Below are 19,446 nucleotides of genomic sequence, written 5' to 3' on the forward strand. Positions count from 1 at the left end.
TCTCCTCCTCTTTTAGTTTAATTCTTTCATTGGATGTGGGGTTCGCAAGCAATGCTAGCACTTGTTTCCCACCCTAGGTTGTCCTTTGAGGGCAATTAGGAGTCGACCACATTGCTGTGGGTCTGGAGTCACACGTAGGCCAGACCAGGTAAGGTCAACAGATTTCCTTCCCTAAAGGATATTAGTGAACCAGATGGGTTTTTATAATAATTAATGATGGTTTCACGATCACTAGTACTGAAATGAACTTTCATTCCTGATTTTATTTGTGATTAATCAGTTGAATTTATTAACTGAATTTAAATTTCACCAGTTTCTGTGGTGAGATTTAAAACCATATTTCCAAAGCATTAGTCTGGGTCGCTGGGTTCTTAATCTAGTGACCTTACCACAATGCTACCATCTCCTCTCAGCAATACTTCTGCCAGCAGAAACAGTTTATCCCTACCTACTCTCCTGGCGGGAAAGTGGAGTTGAGGTCAAAGGTCATCTCAAGGCCGCTTCTGGCCCACTGCTGCTCCCATTTCTTGAAGTTCAATCAAAACCTCCCCCAGGGAAAATTGCATTCTCCAAAAAGAAACACGTCAATACAAGAAGTGGTCATACAGTCTGATCCAATCTGATAGCTGAGGCCTCAAATCAAATCAGTATGAGATTCTCTCCATAAAGCTGTCTCACATTGATTTGTGTTTGTTCAACCTGAGATATGGCTGCAATTCAGTACAAAGACTACATTTTAAAAGAAAGAAAGAACTCAAATTGATTACAACTTACAACGCCATCAGGATGTCCCAAAGTGCCCAGAGCCAATGAAGTATAATGACCCCTTGGTGGCTGTTAGACCTTGAAATTGAATCTTTTTAATATAAGAGAATGCAAGAGAATCTAGGCTCATGATCCAGTATATGTTATGAAGATGTGCTGCAGGACATTAATTTGTAATGTCATCTGCTGGATATATAGAAATTCTATTGAGCCTATGGAGCTCTCAGAGAAAACTCCAGATTGAAATCAGAAAGAGGTCACATGACCCAACTCTTGAGTGTAAAGTGTACTGCATTTGAACTAACAGAGACTGCTACAGGTACAGTAGGGGCAAAAGTCTTACCCCCTCTCTCTCTGAAACCTCTTAAAAAAGCTGAGCCCTGCTTGTGGTTAAAACTCACCAGAAGACCTCATTGCTGCAAACCGAGAGTTCTTTAAAGAGCATTCCAGCTCAACAGTACTATCTCCAAGTGAAAGGAGAATCAAGCGGCCACCACGCCAGAGCAAATGCTTTAGTGAGAAACTAAAGTACCTGCAGCTACCATATGAAGTGACTCTCTAGCCGTGAATAAGCATTCAGGCAATTTGTGAATAACTCTTCCTACTTTACCTTTTTCACTCGGCCTAGTTTTTAACATCTGATACTCTGTAAAGTTTTTTGTGCATGTTTGGGGAAGTTGAGTGCGTTGCTTCTTTGCATTAGTGGGAAGTTGAACATATTTGCACATTTTAAACCTTTTTGTTAATAATTTCTGTATCGTTACCTGAATGGGCTTTAGTAATAAAACTAACTCCTTACTTGTTAACCCAAGGGATCTGGCTGGCTTAATTCTTACGCCGAGCTATACACAGTTCAGTACATATTGAATTGGCAATATCACACCTTTTTTTTCCAAATTCAATCTCTGTTATAACTGACCCAGAAATGGGACCAAAGGAAAGAGTCAGCTTTATTAAATTTTACTGTCCCTGTAGCAGGCTCTCTTAGTTCAAATCCAGTACACTTTACACTCAAGAGCTGGGTCATGTGACCTCTTTCTGATTTCAATCTGGAGTTTTCTCTGTGAGCTCTATACCCTCAATAGAAGTTCTATATATCCAGCAGATGACATTACAAATTAATGTCCTGCAGCACATCTTCATAACATATAAAGGTTTATTAATAAACGTTCTAACCGGTCCCTCAGGACTGAGGGAGTGCTCCACTCTCAGCAGTACCATCTTTCAGATGTGTAAATGATCCCATGGTACTATTTTAATGAGGATCAGAGGTATTCTTCCCAGTGTTCTTCAACCAATGTCACTAAAAAACAGATTGTTGAATCATTCTCTTAGCCCTTTTTCTATAGACTTGCTGAACTCATATTGTCTGTAGATTTCCCTACATTACAACAGAGGACACACTTCAACAAGTCCTCATAAGCTTTGAAGCTCTTTGGCACATCCTGAGGTTACGAAAAGCACCACAGAAATTCAAGCCTTTCTTTTTTTCTCATAACCACTGCAAAATTCTTAAGATGGAGGAAAGGATTGTGCATGTCTCCGTCAGCACGTATACTTGGAGTTAATCTGATTCAAATCAATATGTGGTGTAACAATTCATAACAAGTACCACTCTTACATGGGTAGCTGCAGTGTTAATGCAGCTTTACTTGTCCCGTATTAATAGGTGATGCGTAGATACGGTCACTTAAGAAAAATAAGTGACTGGTTCACCAATATGTTAACATGCATCCAGAATAAAACCCTTGACTATTCATTCAACCTACTATGCAATAATTTATCAAATACCTTTTGAAAATTCATTTATAAGATCTACTGAACTACATTCATCAACCCTCTCTGTTACTCCATCTAGGAACTCAATCAGGTTAGTCATTATATCTAGCTTGATAAGCATAATAACAAGCTGAGAAAGAGCTTGGATTGTGAGATTAAGTTGTCTAACTGTACTGCAGTCCCTCTGACCACCATTTTAATGGGTATATTGACCCCTTAAAGAGAAACAATAGGAGTCACCAGACACCAATCAGGAATGGGAATCCTGACTAACGTTTCCACATTGTTAGCCTGGGGGTCCAGTTGTTGTTTTCCTAACCAGGCAAACTCCACACAAGGGGCTGAATATTCCGCCCGTAGCGGGGGAAGTTGATCGGCGGGCGCGTGCAGGAGCGCTTCCGATCGGCGTCCCCGATCGGAGGCGCGACGCCATTTTATGTGGGTGGGCCAATTAAGACCTGTCCAGCGTGACATCCACAGGGAAGCACTATGCGTGGGGGCGGGGAATCCCAAAATCGAGAGTGCGCTCTTTCACGCATGCGCACAAAAGAGCGCACTCATCTCCCTGAGGCTAAGTGCAGCCTCAGGGAGATCGGCTCTACATGCAAAAAAGATAAAAGTAGAAATATAAAATTTCCCTAACATGTCCCCTCATGTGACAATGTCGAATGAGTTGGGACATGTTCATAATTTCCAAAAAACTTTATTAAAATTTTTAAAACCCTACATGAAGCCTCATCCCACCCATGGATGAGGTTTCATGCTTTTTCTAGTTCACGCTGGGGCTCCTGGCCTGCCCGCCAACCTTAAGGTTGGACGGGCAGGTCCACTAACTACTTTAATTGATCTGTCAAAGGCCTCAATTGGCCATTGGCAGGTCGGCGGGCATGCAGCTGATTTTGCTGCACCCCTGCCTTCCTGAAAACTTAAATGGGGCGCGGTGACATCGGGAGTTCCGCCCGACATCAGCACGCGTCATTTTACGCATCGGTGAGCGGGCCCCACCCCCGCTCGCCGACGGTAAAATCCAGCCCATGGTGTGTGATGGAATACTCTCCACTTGACTGGATGTGTGCAGCTCCAACAACACTCAAGAAACTCAACACCATCCAGGACAAAGCAGCCGGCTGGATTGGCACCCCATCCACACGCATTTTCTCCCTCGACCACTGATGCACACTGGCAGCAGCCTGTACCATCTACAAGATGCACTGCAGGAACTCACCAAGACTCTGTGGACAGCACCTTCCAAATCCACGACCACTACCATCTAGAAAGACAAGGGCAGGATCCACCACCTGGAAGTTCCACTCCAAGCCACTCACCATCCTGACTTGGAAATATATCACCGTTCCTTCACTGTCGCTGGGTCACAATCCTGGAACTCCCTCCCTAACAGCACTGTGGGTGTACCTACACCACATGAACAGTAGCAGTTCAAGAAGGCAGCTCACCACCACCTTCTCAAGGGCAACTAGACATGGGCAATAAACGCTGCCCACATCCCGCGAATGAATAAAAATAAAACTAGGAAGCAGACTGGGAATACTCAAACTAGTTAACGAAAGCAGAATTTGAACTGAGCAACAAAATGCTAAATGACTGAAATTTATCTTCCTCATAACATAAAAATGTTCAGCTTTGAGAAAGAATTTAAAATGGACAGAGTGCCACATAAATTCATCATTTTTTGTAGAGCATTTATCATTGATTTAAGCAGAAAAGTGGTAGAGAAACATTAGACCTGTTTCTTCTTAATTGTCAAGAATTGAATTACCTCCTCATTAATTCATAAATCAGATTGGAATCACACTCTGATTTGAATTACTGGAGCTGCTGATTAAGCTTATTAAATTGTCAACAGATTCACAGTGCCAAGTACAGGTATTTAATTTTATAGCTTATTGGTAAAACTTATTGACGAAAGTGTTTTTAAATTACCTTTTATTTTTGATCATTCTCAATGATTAGGAGCCAGCAATAAAAGAAGCATATTTGCTCTTCCCAGCGTTGAGATGCGGGAGGGAAGAATTGGGTTTTCTGAAAGGGGCAAGGAACAGGAACAAAAGCAAAAAATATTATTCTTGTTAAATCATTAACTATCAACTTCCATTGTGGTCTGGGCAGCGGCCAGGGCAATAAACCCTGGACAGCAAGGAGAAAAGGAAAGAAGAAGAGGGATTTGCATTTATCTGGTGTTTCGCTCAAGACCTTACGACATGTGAAACTTTACAGTCAATGTAGGATTGGTAAAATGTAATCGTTGTAACGTGGGAAACGCAGCAGTCAATTTGGTGCAGGGCAAACTCTCATAAGCAGCAGTGTGACAATGACCAGATTGTCTGGTTTGCTGATGCTGGCTGAGGGATAAATGTTGGCTCGAACGCCATGGTTAACTCATTTGCACTTCTTCGAAATAATGCCTTGGGAACTTTTACATTCGAATGAGAGGGCAGCTGCGGCCTTGGATTAACGTCACATCTGAAAGATGGCACCTCCAACAGTGCTCAGCACTGCGCTGGGTGTGCCGGGTGAGAGGATGCTATTTCTCTGGAGTAGGGCTGAAACCCACCATCTTCTGACTGAGAGGCAAGCATGTTACCAGCTAGGTGAGCGGGCTTGAGTTACACTCCTTTGACTGCTCCTGGGGTTGATCAGGTAGACATAGAGAACATGTTCCCACAAGGTTGATTCCTGGGATGAGAGGATTGTCCTTTGAGGAGAGATTGAGTTGAATAGGCCCAGATTCTCTGGTGTTAACAAGCATAAGCTGTGATCTCATTGAAATGTGGTTGACAAGGTAAATATTGACAGCCTGTTTACCCTGGCTGGAGAGTCTTGAACTAAGAGGCCTAGTCTCAGGGTATAGGGTTGGCCATTTAAGAACTGGGTTGAAGAGAAATTTCTTCACTCAAGGGGTCATGTGTCTTTGGAATTTATTATCCCAGAGCGTTGTGGATGTTCAGGCATTGAATATATTTAAGACTGAAATTGATAGATTTTTGGGCCCTAAGGGGATCAAGGAATATGGGGATAAGGTTAGAAGGTGGAGTTGAGGTGGAAGATCAGCTTTAAGGGCCAGATATCCTAATCCCACTTCTATTTTTTTATATTGTGGAAGCTTTCAAAACAAGAGGGCTATAAAAATAAGATAGTCGCAAATAAACCCTGTCCAGAAAGCAGGAGAAACTGTTTCATCCAGACTGGTTAGAATGTGGAACTTGCTATCACAAGGAGCAGTTTAGGTGAACAGCATAGATACATTTATGGGGAAACTAAATAAATACATGAGGGAGAAAGGAATGGAAGAGTATGCTGATAGGATGAGATGAATAAGGGTGGAGGAGGCTCATGTGGAACATAAACACTGGCATGGATCAGTTGGGCCGAATGGCCTGTTGCTGTGTGTAAATTCTAATTACTGTAATTCTAAGTGCTGCTGTCCCTGTACAAAAAAGGAGCTATATAACTGTCCCGTAAATTATTGGCAATCATAGTGCTATTCTCCACATCTCTGACAGGCTTATAGCGGCCTGTGCTCAATTCTTTGAAAGACATGGTAATGTGTATCCAATTCCCTGGCAATCTATTTATGGTCTAATTACCTAGCAACACAGTCAAACGTACAAAAGGCACTTTCACATTTTAAAAGTGCAGTTGCCTTGATGTGAAAAATGTATGCTCAATTAAGGCTGAGACCTGAACTCTTCCAAGGTTTTCAAACTGCAAGAGATTTTGATTTAATAAGTTGATTTCCCAGTTGGTCGTATCTGATTAATGTGCATGAAAGTGGGCGTAACCGTTTGGAGAAATGGACTGAGATGTGATGCTCTGTGATACTCCGTCTTCCCTCTCCTAATATCTAACTGCTTCACCAGTGAAATTGTTCTGCACAATGTTAGAATGTCAACACTTTAACCCATTTATATGAGTCGCCCATGTGAATTTAATGGTGGGTTAACCTCTCTGGTAGGGTTATCCGATTAATCCCACCACCCCCCTGCTCTTTCGTCATACTCCTGCAATTCTTTCCCCCACACGCCCCCCACCCCCGTCAAGTATTGGCCTAATTCCCTTTCGAAAATTGCTCTTGAATCTGCTCACCCCACCGTTTCAGGTAGTTTTTCAGGTCATAACAACTTACAACATGCAAACAAAATGTTTCCAAGGACGCCAATCACCTTAACTCTGCGACCTTGCTCTTCCTGCTACTGGAAACAGTTTCTTCTTATTTACTTAATCAAAGGTGTTCATGATTTTGCACAACTTTGTCACATCCCCTTTTATGTTTCTGTGTTCTAAGAGGACTCTCTGTTTCTCCAGCCTATCCATGTAACTGAAGGCCCTCATCCCTGGTATCATCCTAGGAACTTTCCCCTGCACCCCCTCTAAGACCTTGACATTCCTCGTGTCCAGAATTTGCCAAAACACTCCTGCTGGAGCCTGGACAGCGTTTTGTAATCAGTTTAGGTTAACCTCCATGTTTTTGTGCCTTGTGCCCCACTTTGTAAAGGCAAGGGTCCCATATGCTTTTCTTTTTCTTACACAGCCTTCTCATTCGTTCTGCCACCTCCAAAGATAGTGCACATTCACTCCCAGTTGTCAATTCTCCTGCACCCCTTTAATATTGTACCAATTAGTTTCTATTGCGTCTTATCATTCTTCCGACCAAAATAAATCACTTTGCACTTCCGGTGTCAAAGTTCATCTGCCATGCGTCGGTCCATTTCATCAGCCTGTCTATCTCCTCCAATGTTCTTTTACTATCCCCGCTGTTTGGTACATTTTCGACTTTTATGTCACCTGCCAGCTTTGAAATCGTGCCCCGTATACCAAAATTCAGGTCGTTAATGTATATCAAAAAGAGCAATGGATTCAACGTGGACCCCGTGGGGAACAGCGCTATGCACTTTCCTCCAGTCAGAAAAACAACTGTCGTCACTACTCTGCTTACTGCCACTTAGCCAATGCTCTACCCACACTGCCACTGCCCTTTTAATCAATTATACGAACATAGGAAGGAGCAGGAGTAGGCCATTCAGCCCCTCAAGCCTGCTCCGCCATTTAATAAGACCGTGGCTGATCTGATAGTTACCTGAAATCTGCATCCCACCTACCCCCGATAACCTATCACCCCCTTTGCTTACCAAGAATCTATCCACCTCTGCCTTAAAAATATTCAAAGACTCTGCTTTCACCATCTTTTCAGGAAGAGAGTTCCAAGGACTCACGACCCTCTGAGTGGAAAAAATTCACCTCATCTCTGTTTTAAATGGGTGACCTCTTATTTTTAAACACTGACCCCTAGTTCTAGATTCATCCTCTCCACATCCACCTGGTCAAGCCCCCTCATGATCTTATTTGTTTCAATCAAGTCACCTTTTACTCTTCTAAACTCCAGTGCATACAAGCCTAGCCTGTCCACCCTTTCCTCATAAGACAAATCACCCATGCCCGGTATTAGTCTGGTAAACCTTCTCTGAACTGCTTCCAATGTATTTACACCCTTTCTTAAATAAGTTGACCAATACTGTACACAGTACTCCAAATGTGATCTTACTAGTGCTCTGTACAACTGAAGCATAACCTCCCTACTTTTGTATTCAATTCCCCTCACAGTAAATGAAAACATTCTATTAGCTTTCCTAATTACTTGCTGTATTTGCATACTATCTTCTTGTGATTCACCCAGATCCCTCTGCACCTCAGAGTTCTACAATGTCTCACCATTTAGATAATAAGCTTCTCTTTTATTCTTCCTGCCAAAATAGACAATTTCACATTTTCCCACATTATACTCCATCTGTCAGGTCCTTGCCCACTCACTTAACCTATCTATATCTGTTTGTAGACTCCTTATGTCCTCTTCACAACTTACTTTCCTACCTATCTTGGTGCCATCAGCAAATTTGACAATCATCCCTATAATCCCTTCATCCAAATCATTTATATAAATTGTAAACAGTTGAGGTCCCAGCACTGATCCCTGTGGCACACCACTCGTTACATCTTGCCAACCTGAACAAGACCCATTTATGTCTACTCTCTGCTTCCTGTTAGCCAGTCAACCTACTATCCATGCCAATATGTTATCCCCCTATACCATGAGCTTTTATTTTCTGCAATAAACTTTGATGTGTATTGATTTGTTGAGCACCTTTGAAAGTCCATGTATATTGTCATGAAAATATCATAATTTTCATAATATTATTGTGATTTATCGTAAAGGTTGGTTAATAGTGGGGTTTGGATTGGTTTCTCTGTGTGAGGTTGTGTGTGTGGGGATTTTTAATTGAATTGCAGACAGCTAGTCTGGAACTTATGAGTTATCAAAAGAGAAGCTATGTTTGAAATGCTAAATACGTAAACATGGCTGAAGTTTTAGAATGTGAGGTGTGAAGAACATTCGCATTTTTAGATAAACCAGAATAGTGAATTTCAAAGAGATGGTAAGGTGTTACACCTAGCCATAAGAGACTAAGCCAAACAGTGTGTTTATTTTCCCAAAGATTACTGATGATATGAGTACTATGGAAGATTTATATTATGGAAAAAGTTAAGTTGCAATGGCATATTAGAGCAATGGAACTTACATTAAAAAGGGAGAAACATGTAGAAAGGAGATGAGGTTATGTGTAAGGGGAAAGGAATTCTAAGATCTAACAAGTGTGAAAAGCCTCCAGCCTCTGGGCATCAAGCTGCTGTCTACGGGAACCGAAGCTAAGGAAACTCACTGTGAATATCCCTGTCTGGGGCATTGTGTGCGTTGTCTGGGTCTGTTGCAATCTATCTTGTTTTATTGCTGCCTTAACAGAGATATAACTGGGAGCTAGATGAATTAGGAGAGCTCGGAGTTAACATAGTCGGAATTTGTAGACCTATGTAGGTGCTTAAGATCAATTGTTTTATGCATAAATGTTCAATTTAGTTTTGTAAAAAAAAACCTTTAAGACTCAGTGGACTTATTAATACTGAATTCAAGGCACACATCTCGAAATAAAAATGCAAATGGCAAAAATAGTTGTGGCAGTTGTTACAAATTTCCCTCTGGGGTTTGAGCAGCTCAGCATTTACCAGCCACTGTGCCATTGCAATACAACATCAAATGCATGACCTCGGTCAACCCTCATAGTCGCTTCATCAAAGATCTCAATCAATTTAGTGAAAAATGATTTGCCTTTAACACATTTGTGCTGGTTTTAACTTAACAACCCATATTGCACGATGTATATGCTAATATTGCACAATGTTTATACATTGGGCAGCGTGCATGTTTGTATTGATATTTGGGGACTTTTAAACTCAGTCTTTCTTAAACTCTACTGATAAATCACTGGATTTATCTTGTGTCATGAAATGATTTAAAAAAAAAACATAATTTCCTCCTGGACGTGTGGAGATATGCACTTGCTGCATCAACAATGTTAGGGTGAAGACCCTTGATAATGGTTGCAGCAAAGATATTAATGAAATGGATACATGGCAGACCAGGATTGCAATCAGTGCAGGGAGTGCAAAATGAAACTTTAGCATCAACTGTTTCATATTTCAGTTAGCTTGTTCTGGGCTTCACGATAAACGGGACTGTCACATAAGCGACTGTCAGCTTTGAAAGTGATGGTCTGTTTCAAATTATTAATTCGATGGGTCAATATTTTGCGGTGCTGTGCCCATTCACAAATACGGTGAACATATTTTACTTTCTAAAACAGTTTGACAGTATCTTGTGAGCGTATTACCTTATTACTTTTGGAACTGCTGTTGAGGCTGATAGAGGTGGTGCCTGTTAGTGGTGTAGATAATTGCTGGCTATATTTTGGCTTAACTCTGCCTTGCATGTTTGTTTTCGTCAGGTTTTGGAGGTTTGGTGTAAGGTTATGCACAGTGACTTTTACAGGTTTTTTTTCCTAATAACTACTTTTTCCTTTTGCTTCAAATATATTTCCCAAAAATGTCTCCTTGTTTAAACAAAATACATAAAATGGCTGTTTTTTTTCAGCAGCGATTATAGCTGCTGTCAATGGTAGTGGTCACCGCGTTACAGGAAGGGCATGATCACACTAGAGAGGGTACAGAAGAGATTTACGAGGGAATGGTGGGAATGGTCAGGAATGGTGAATTTTAGCCGTGGGGAAAGATTGGATAAGCTGTGATAAGAACAGCAAACAGAGAATTAGAGTAAACGTTTCGAGTCCGTATGACTCTTCTTCTGAGGAACATTCTCCTCCTGTCAAAATATTAACACTTTCTCTCTCCACAGATGCTGCCGGACCTGCTGAGTTTTTTTCCAGCATTTTCTGCTTTTACTTCAGATTTACAGCATCCGCAGTATTTTGCTTTTATTAAACAGAGATTTTGTTCTGATGAAAAGTCACAGACCTGAAATGATAACTCTGGTTCTCTCCACGGAATGCTGTCTGATCTGCTAAATGTTTCCAGCACATTTTTTGTTAATGTTTTTTAAATTTCAGATTTCCAGCATTTTGCTCTTTGGATAGGCCGGGTTCATTTTCGTTAAGGAGGCTGTCACAAATTATGAGGGACCTAGATAGAGTGGATAGGAAGGTCGACCTAAACCCATTAGCAAATGTCAATAACCAAGGGGCATAGATTTAAAGCAATTGGTAGAAGGATTAGAGGTGAGTTGAGAAGTGCTTTTTTTCACCCAGAAGGTGGTGGAAATCTGGAACGAGCTGCCTGAAAGGGTGGCAGAGGCACAAACCCTACTTAGAGATCTACTTGAGGTTCTATCACCTGCAGGGCAATGGACCAAAAGGTGGGAGGCAGGTTTAGGGAAGATAGCTCTTTTATGGCCAGCACTGACACAATAGAGCAAATAGTCTCCTCGGCGCTGTAAACCTTTCTATGGGTCAGATCCTTCCTACACGCCAGGAGTCTCACCCCCTCTGCACGATGCCCTCGAGGTGGCTGTGGTGGGGAAGAGACCGTTGTTCACCTCCTTGTGGATTGTGCCTTTGCAAAGAAAGTCTGGAGAGAGATGCAGTGGTTGCTGTCGAGGTTCATCCCGAGCAGTTCTGTGACACAGGACTCTGTGCTCTACGGGCTGTTCCCAGGGACACACACCGAGACAAACATCAACTGCAGCTGGAGGATCATCAACTCGGTGAAAGACGCGCTTTGGTCTGCCCGAAACTTGTTGGTCTTCCAGCACAAAGATTTGTCCCCGACCGATTGTTGCGGACTGGCACAATCCAAAGTCCAGGACTACGTGCTGAGGGACGCACTAAAGCTTGGGGCAGCTGCCGCAAAGGCGCAATGGGGAAGGGTCGCTGTCTAAGACCTTTCTACCATAGCGCACCGAGAGACTGGGAACTGTTTAGAGCCCCTCGGGCTGTACAGATCAAAATGAAAGGCTGTAAATGACTGTAATATTGTTTGTACTGATGCACCTGGTGATACATTTTGTAAAAGTTTAACCTGGATTGTACCCTTGCAATGTTGTTTTTGAAATGGTTTTGAATGTGATTGAAGATTTTTATGAATAAAGTATATTTTTACAAAAAAAAAAAAAAAAAACCTTTCTATGGGGCAAAATTGTACTGGCCCTGAGAGGTGGGCTGGGAGGTTGGTGGGGGAGTGGAGGGCTGGCTGGTAAAATCAGGGGGACATGGCTCTAACACTGGAGTGTTTAACAAGCAGCGGCTTTGGATGCGGAGAGGCTGCTCACTCCAAGGTAGCAGGCCACTGATTAGAACAATCAAAGGCCAAATCCGGGGCCATTTTAGGGGCCTGTTGCCTGCGAATTGCTGCCAGTTAAATGGAGGTAGCCCAATGTGGAGGCCAGGCTTGATGGCCCAAGAGGAGGCCGCGGGCAGGGGTGGCAGCCCCTGTGGTCTCGACAGCTTCCACGGAGGGGGTAACCCCTCCGGCCCTCAACACCTGAATTTTTTTCTTTCAACTCACCTGGTCTGGCTCCCAGCATCCCTCTCCTTGCGTGCCTGAGCAGTGTCCACGCCTCCTGGGGGCAATGCTGAGGCTTCAGAGCTGCCAACTCTCCTTCGTTGCAGGTGGCCAGTTAGGAAGCCACCTGTGGCAAAATTGCCGAGTGGGTCCCCCCGCCGACGGATGCGGGCGCGGGACCTGCTTTTCGCGGTGACGGCAGTGTCCCGGCGATCCTGGTAAAATTCACGCGTATGTTTATATAAACTGACACAAGTGCTGAGTAAATTAATATTACACCCACCCACTTCAGTGCCTTGTTAGGCAGATTGGTCCAAATATTGTCTCCTTTTTTTGCATGACTTTCTCCTTTATAAATCCACGGTCAACCGTTAGAACCTAATTTAGCCGTTGGCGAACTATCAGAATTGGATCGCGTCACCTGTTTTACACTATGCCTGATTTTAGCTTCCATTTCGAGGCGAGTTTAAGATCACCCACTCTGCCTGCAGAGGTTAACTCTTGTTTGTCTAGCGCTAGCCGGAATTTTAATTTGTGATTCACGTAAGCAGAGAAAACGAGGAATTTAACTCTGCACAACAGTGGGCTGCAGTGTAAATATATTTATATTCATGGTTTCTGCAACAGGTTACAAATCTCACAACATATTAAATAATGCAAAAAGCGAAACACTGCGGATGCTGGGAATCCGAAATAAAAACAGGAGACTGTGTTAAAAGCAAAAAAAAACTGCGGATGCTGGAAATCCAAAACAAAAACAGAAACAGAAATACCTGGAAAAACTCAGCAGGTCTGGCAGCATCGGCGGAGGAGAGCACAGTTGACGTTCCGAGTCCTCAATTAGTTCTGTTGAAGGGTCGTGAGGACTCGAAACGTCAACTGTGCTCTCCTCCGCCGATGCTGCCAGACCTGCTGAGTTTTTCCAGCAGACTGTGTGTATTGTTTACATTGTCTCTTGACGCTTTCTTGTGTTTGTCCCATCACCAGTCTCTTTGGCATCGCAACATCACCCCTTTTATCATTTAATCGCTCCTGACCTCCACCTTATCACAGACCTCCCTATTTTGATATTCCCCAGCCCTCCTTTCCCTTGCCCTGTCCTCGCTCAGAAGCCGTTAAATCTGAATTTAGTTTACATTAAATAACGAATTCGCTCAGTGAGGGAGATGCAGCATTTACAACCGCATCCAGGGGTTTAGTCGACGGGGCTGAATTCTTCCCCAAGGCACAGTGGACGAGCAATAAAAGCAGAAAACACTGGAAAATACTCAGCAGGTCAGGCAGCATCTGAAGAGAAGGGAAAGTAGGTTAGCCAGAGGAAGGGAATTTTCCCCAGGACCTTGGAGGTAGGTTTGGAGGTGGGAGCTGGGTGGCTGGGAAAATGAGAAAACACGCATCAGGTCAGTTTGGGAATGTGCTCCCACCTCTGGGCTGGTTGTCCCCAGGGTCGGGTTGGTGAAGAAGTTGGGAATTCTGCGGCCGAGGTGGTAAGTTATTTGAAGTATTTAAGGGGGCTATTAAGAGGGATTCTCCCAGTGGAATCCCCTTATCCCAACAGAGGAGCAGCCCCACACAGTGGGTGGAATTTAATGCCCTCCCTTGAGTTGAGTTTGGTGGTGGGAGGCTTTAATCGGGAGGGAGGATAGCGGGTGGGAATCCTGCCACCTCCCGCCTCTCCCCCAATCGCAGGACGGCTCATGGATGCCCCACCGCCAATTGACTCCCTTAAGTGGGCAATTAATGCCCATTTAAGGGCCTCATTCCCGTTGCCAGTATTGTTCACCCAGCAGCAGGCAGGGGAGTCACCACACAGGAAGCACGACAAGCAAACCCTTGTATGGTCACTATGAGGCAAGGGTGCAGGAGTGAAGTCGACTGAAGGCCACTGCAAGTCTTGGCTGCTCAGATGGGGATCCAAGCTGTTTGCAGAGAGAGAGGAACGAATGGAGCTGCAAGGTGCCCTGATCTGAGACGCGCTGTGCAGGAGAACGCTGGGCAAGCCAGAGTGCGGGGTTTGCCTGGATCCTCCTGGTCCCCTGTCTCTGGGTTAAACTTCCGAACTTGACAAAAAAAAGGTTCCCTGCTCTCCTGCTCACGTCGCTGCAGTCCCTCAGCTCCTTCAGGTGGCAAACGGGAGGTCCTGTCCGCAGCCTCCCTAAGTCTCACCCCATTGCTGAGGGTGCTGCAGCAGCCGAAACAGCCAAGTGCTTGTGAACATGAAGGATGCCATGGTACCTTTCATTAGAAATCCTTTCTCTGACAAAATGGCTATGCCATCCTGGCAACCCTAATCAGTTCAGAAGCCAAGAGGCGGGCTCTTAATTGATTTGGTCCGGAAAAGAACAACCGAAAGACCCGCTCCCCTAGCGATCGGGCTCATAGTCTGAAAATAGTGCATGCACCATTGCAGTGTGTACCATCTACAAGATGCTCTGCAGCAGCTCACCAAGGCTCCGAGAGCAGCACCTTCCAAAGCCGTGACCTCCAGCGTCTGGAAGGACAAAGGCAGAAGGTGCATGGGAACACCACCACCTGGAAGTTCCCCTCCAAGTTATTCACCATCCTGACTTGGAACTATATCGCCGTTCCTTCACTGTCGCTGAGTCAAAATCCTGGAACTCCCTCCCTAACAGCACTGTGGGTGTACCTACACCACATGGACAGCAGCGGTTCAAGAAGGCAGTTCACCACCACCTTCTCAAGGGCAATTAGGCATGAGCAATAATTGCTGACCTTGCCAGTGTCACACAAGTCCCGTGAAAGAATAAAAAATGGTCCTGAAAAATGATCCGGAAAAAGACCATTCAGGAAAATTTAGCCCAATGCGCCAGGTCAAATTTCTTCCACCATAACTGGAAAAAGGTAGAGATTTCACAGATAATAATCAAGTACAGAGGCAGGGGAAAGTGGTTGTGGGAAGAGGACTATAGGGAAGTCTACTGATAGGGTGAAAGGCAGGAAAGATTGAATGATGAATGGGGGGATGGTGTAAGACAAAACCAGGGTACATGAAGAAACAACAGGTGGATATAGGGAGGTGTAAATGGGAAGAGGAACACAGGAGTCCATTTGGCCCATCTTGTCTGTGCCAGGTCTCTGCAATAACAACACAGCTACTTCCTTTCCCTGCCTTTTTCCAAGTAGCCCTGCATTTTTTTTTTCTCTTCCAGTGTTTATTCAATTCCTTTTTGAAAGTCCCAATTGAACCAGCCTACACAACAGTCTCAAGAATGTGCATTCTAGATCCAAACCACTCACTGCATAAAAAAAGTTTCTCCTCCTTTTAAAATTCTCGCCCTTACTTTCAAATCCCTTCATGGTCTTACATCTTCCTACCTCTGTCATCTTCTCCTACCCTCCGAGACATCTATGCTCCTCCAATTCTGGCCTCTTGTGGAACCCTGATTTTTTTTATCACAGCACCACTGGTACCTGTGCCCTCGAATGCCTGGGCCCTGAGGTCTGGGGTTCTGCCCCTAAACCTCTCCGCCTCTCTGGTCCTTCAAGAGCGTACTTAAAAACCTAACTCTTTGAGCAATCTTTTGCCCTAACCTCTCCTTATGTGACTTGGTGTCAAATTCTGTTTGATGACTCTCCTGCGTAGCACCTTACAGCACTATAACACATTACAGGTGCTATGTATATGTAAGTTGGTGCTGAATAATTCAGTGCCAATGGGTGCTGCCAAGTGGCCTCCTCATCGCGACTGTAAATTGAGCTATTGTGCTAAGAAGCCAAGAACTCTCGCCATTTGAGATGCAAGAGCATATAAGCATATAAGCAAGCCCACTGTGTCATTCTCTGTACATTGAGGAAGCAGTCAGCTTTTTCAGGGACAACTTGAAACCTCTTGGAAATCACTTGCCACTGCTGGCTGGCAGCCGCAAGTTAAACTCGGTGACTGATGTGGGTTATTGAGTCCTTCTCAAAATGAAGGCCAGGAATACTGTTAAAAGGGATATAAATAGTTTTCCCTCATAGTGGAGTAGTAAATCACTTTGTTTGAAGACTGCCAAACGATATATTGGTGTGCTCTAACATGCCTGCCGGGCGTAAAAGCTTCACTAGCTGTTTACAGAAAACATAGACCATGATAGTGAACGCCAGTGGAAGTAGGAGGAAGTGCAGTCGAGTTTGCCAGTGATGGATTCACATGGTTAGTTTGTGCTGTGTCTCCTGGAGAGGAACACGGAAGAGTTATGCAGGCGTCTTCGCGGCCGTAACGAAATAGACTTGTCCTGGTCCTGCAAGTGACGAGTTATTGTGTGAGCACAAATGATGCTGTCAGAAACGGCAGCAGGAGTTAATTGAAAAAGCACGGGTAATGTACTGAACGCGGGGGAGAAATGCTGACCGATTGCAGTCTTGTGCTGAAGTGAAAATTCACTTAGCTGAGCATCAGCATCTTCCTTATCGGTCAGTGATAAAATAAATACACGTGCAACATTTACACTTAATGGACTCAATTACTGAAATACAAAAAGGAAAAAAAAAAAACAGGAGGCGTTCTACTGGAGTTTAGAAGAATGAGAGGGGATATCTTTGAAGCATATAAAATCCTGACAGGGCTGGACAGGCTGGATGCAGGGACAATGTTTCCTCTGGCTGGCGGCTCTAGAACAAGGGGTCACAGTCTCAGGATACAGGTAGACCATTTAGGACTGAGATGAGGAGAAACTCCTTCTGTTAGAGGATAGTGAACCTGTGGAATTCTCTGCCACAGGGGGCTGTGGAGGCCAAGTCACTGAATATACTTAAGGAGGAAATAAATAGATTTCTAGCCTCGAAAGGCATCAAGATGTAGAGGGAGAGAGCGGGAGTATGGCGTTGAGATAGAGAATCAGCCATGATCATAGTGAATGGTGGAGCAGGATTGAAGGGCCGAATGGCCTACCCCTGCTCCTGCTTCTATTTTCTATGTTTCTAAGTAGAAGTGCCTGCCCTTTGAGACCCTGAGACCCAGATGCGGTCCCAATCCATTGTGATAGGGCCTTCAAAGCCCAAACATCTCACATGGCAGGAAGACTTAGAAGATCATGAGAAATTGGAACAGGATTAGGCCATCGGCCCATCAAGCCAGCTGCCCCATTCAATAAGATCATGGCGGATCTGATTGTGGCCTTAACTCCACTTTCCTGCCTGTCCCCCTAGAAGCCTCAACTCCCTTATCAATCAAAAATCTGCCTGACTCAGCCTTAAATATATGCAATGGTGCAGCTCTGTTATCATCATTGTGGGCCTTAGGTGAGATTGTTCTTTGATAGATATTGCTAGGTGCTAGGCTGTTGGTAAACTTTCCCTTTTATTCAACATCCTACTAACTATATATCTTACAAGACTTGGGGCTGAATTTTCCCCCCGTTGGGGGAAAATTGAAGGGCGGGCGCTTACAGGCGCACTTCCGATCGGCACCCCTGATCGGAGGCATGCCGCCATTTTATGTGGGTGGGCCAATTAAGGGCCACCCAGCGTGACGTCCGCTCAGAAGTGCTCTGCGCTCCCTGTGCGGGCGGGAGGGGTGGAATCCCAAAATCAAGAGTGTGCTCTTTCGCGCACACGCACAAAAGAGCGCACTCATCTCCTTGAGGCTAAGTGCAGCCTCAGGGAGATCGGCTGTAAATGTAAAAAAGATGAAAATAGAAAAATAAAATTTCCCTAACATGTCCCCTCATGTGACAATGTCACATAAGTTGGGACATGTCCATAATTTTTACAAAACCTTTATTAAAATTTTTTAAAGCCTACATGAAACCTCATCCCACCCGTGGATGAGGTTTCATGTTTTTTTCTAGTTCCCGCTGGGGCTCCTAGCCAACCTGCCAACCTTAAGGCTGGACGGGCAGGTCCTTTAATTACTTAATAGACCTTGTCAATGGCCTCAATTGGCCATTGACAGGTCGGCGGGCGCACAGCTGATTTTGCTGCCCTCCCGCCTTCCTGAAAGTTTAAATGGGGCGCGGTGACGTTGGGAATTCCCCGCGCATCATTTTATGCATCGACGAGCGGCCGCTCCCGCCCCTGCTCGCCGACATGTAAAATCCTGCCCTTAGAATCAGGCTTCACATAGAACTATCACTCACAATACTCTGTTGTCATGTGATCTTATATCATTGATGATGTAGACTATCTGTTTACCCATTTAGCACTCACTTTTTATACCACATCTCCCCCCAAGTCTCTGACTCTATTAAATACATTGTTTACATCATCCCACATGGTCCCCAAAAGACTCTGCCTACATCTCTGGTTCACAGAGATAACCATTATGATGGTTTCACCAATCTCCCTAACCTTGTTTTTAGCTCTCTTGGGAGTTGCATGGGATTTAAGTTCTTCTTGTTCTCTCTTGAACTCTGTAGAGTAGTATGTGAATCTTCAGAGGCTACTGGCTCTCTGTTTGCATTTTCATCTGGATAGTTGGTTCAGTCCATTGAAGGTCTTCTTCTTCTCCAAATGCACTTCTGTTTTTTTCTCACTATTCCATTTTCAGTCTCTACAAGATAAAATCATGGATTTATTGTTTTTTTTCCAATACTTGGCCTTCGCAACTCTAGTCACGAACCCAGACTAATTCACCTGGTTGGAGATCCTGCACTCTACGGCATTGATTATCGTTTCTAGTTTGCTTTGCATGATGCTCAACCTCCTTCTCCCCTATCCTCTCTATGCCTGCTGCTTTGAGACATTGCATAAGCATGTGTGGAAGAACAGGAAGTTGTGTCAGTAGTCATCTTCCCATCAGAAGTTTTGATGAAGCCAAACCATTCTGGAATGATAGCTCAGCAGCGCCATGGTGATGATCTAATTTTTCTTCAACAAAGCCTTTATCGTTCCTACTCCTCTTTTGGCCTTTCCATTTGTGGGTATCTGGGTGAGCTAGTCATTTGGGCAAATCTTTTGCTGGGTGTACAGGTTTAAAATGTCCTCTCCTCTTGCATGAATGGCATGCCACATTTTTGGCGGTGCATTCTTAGCCTCGAT

Source organism: Cetorhinus maximus, chromosome 2 (assembly GCF_964194155.1).
Source record: "Cetorhinus maximus chromosome 2, sCetMax3.hap1.1, whole genome shotgun sequence".
NCBI classification, from domain to species: domain Eukaryota; kingdom Metazoa; phylum Chordata; class Chondrichthyes; order Lamniformes; family Cetorhinidae; genus Cetorhinus; species Cetorhinus maximus.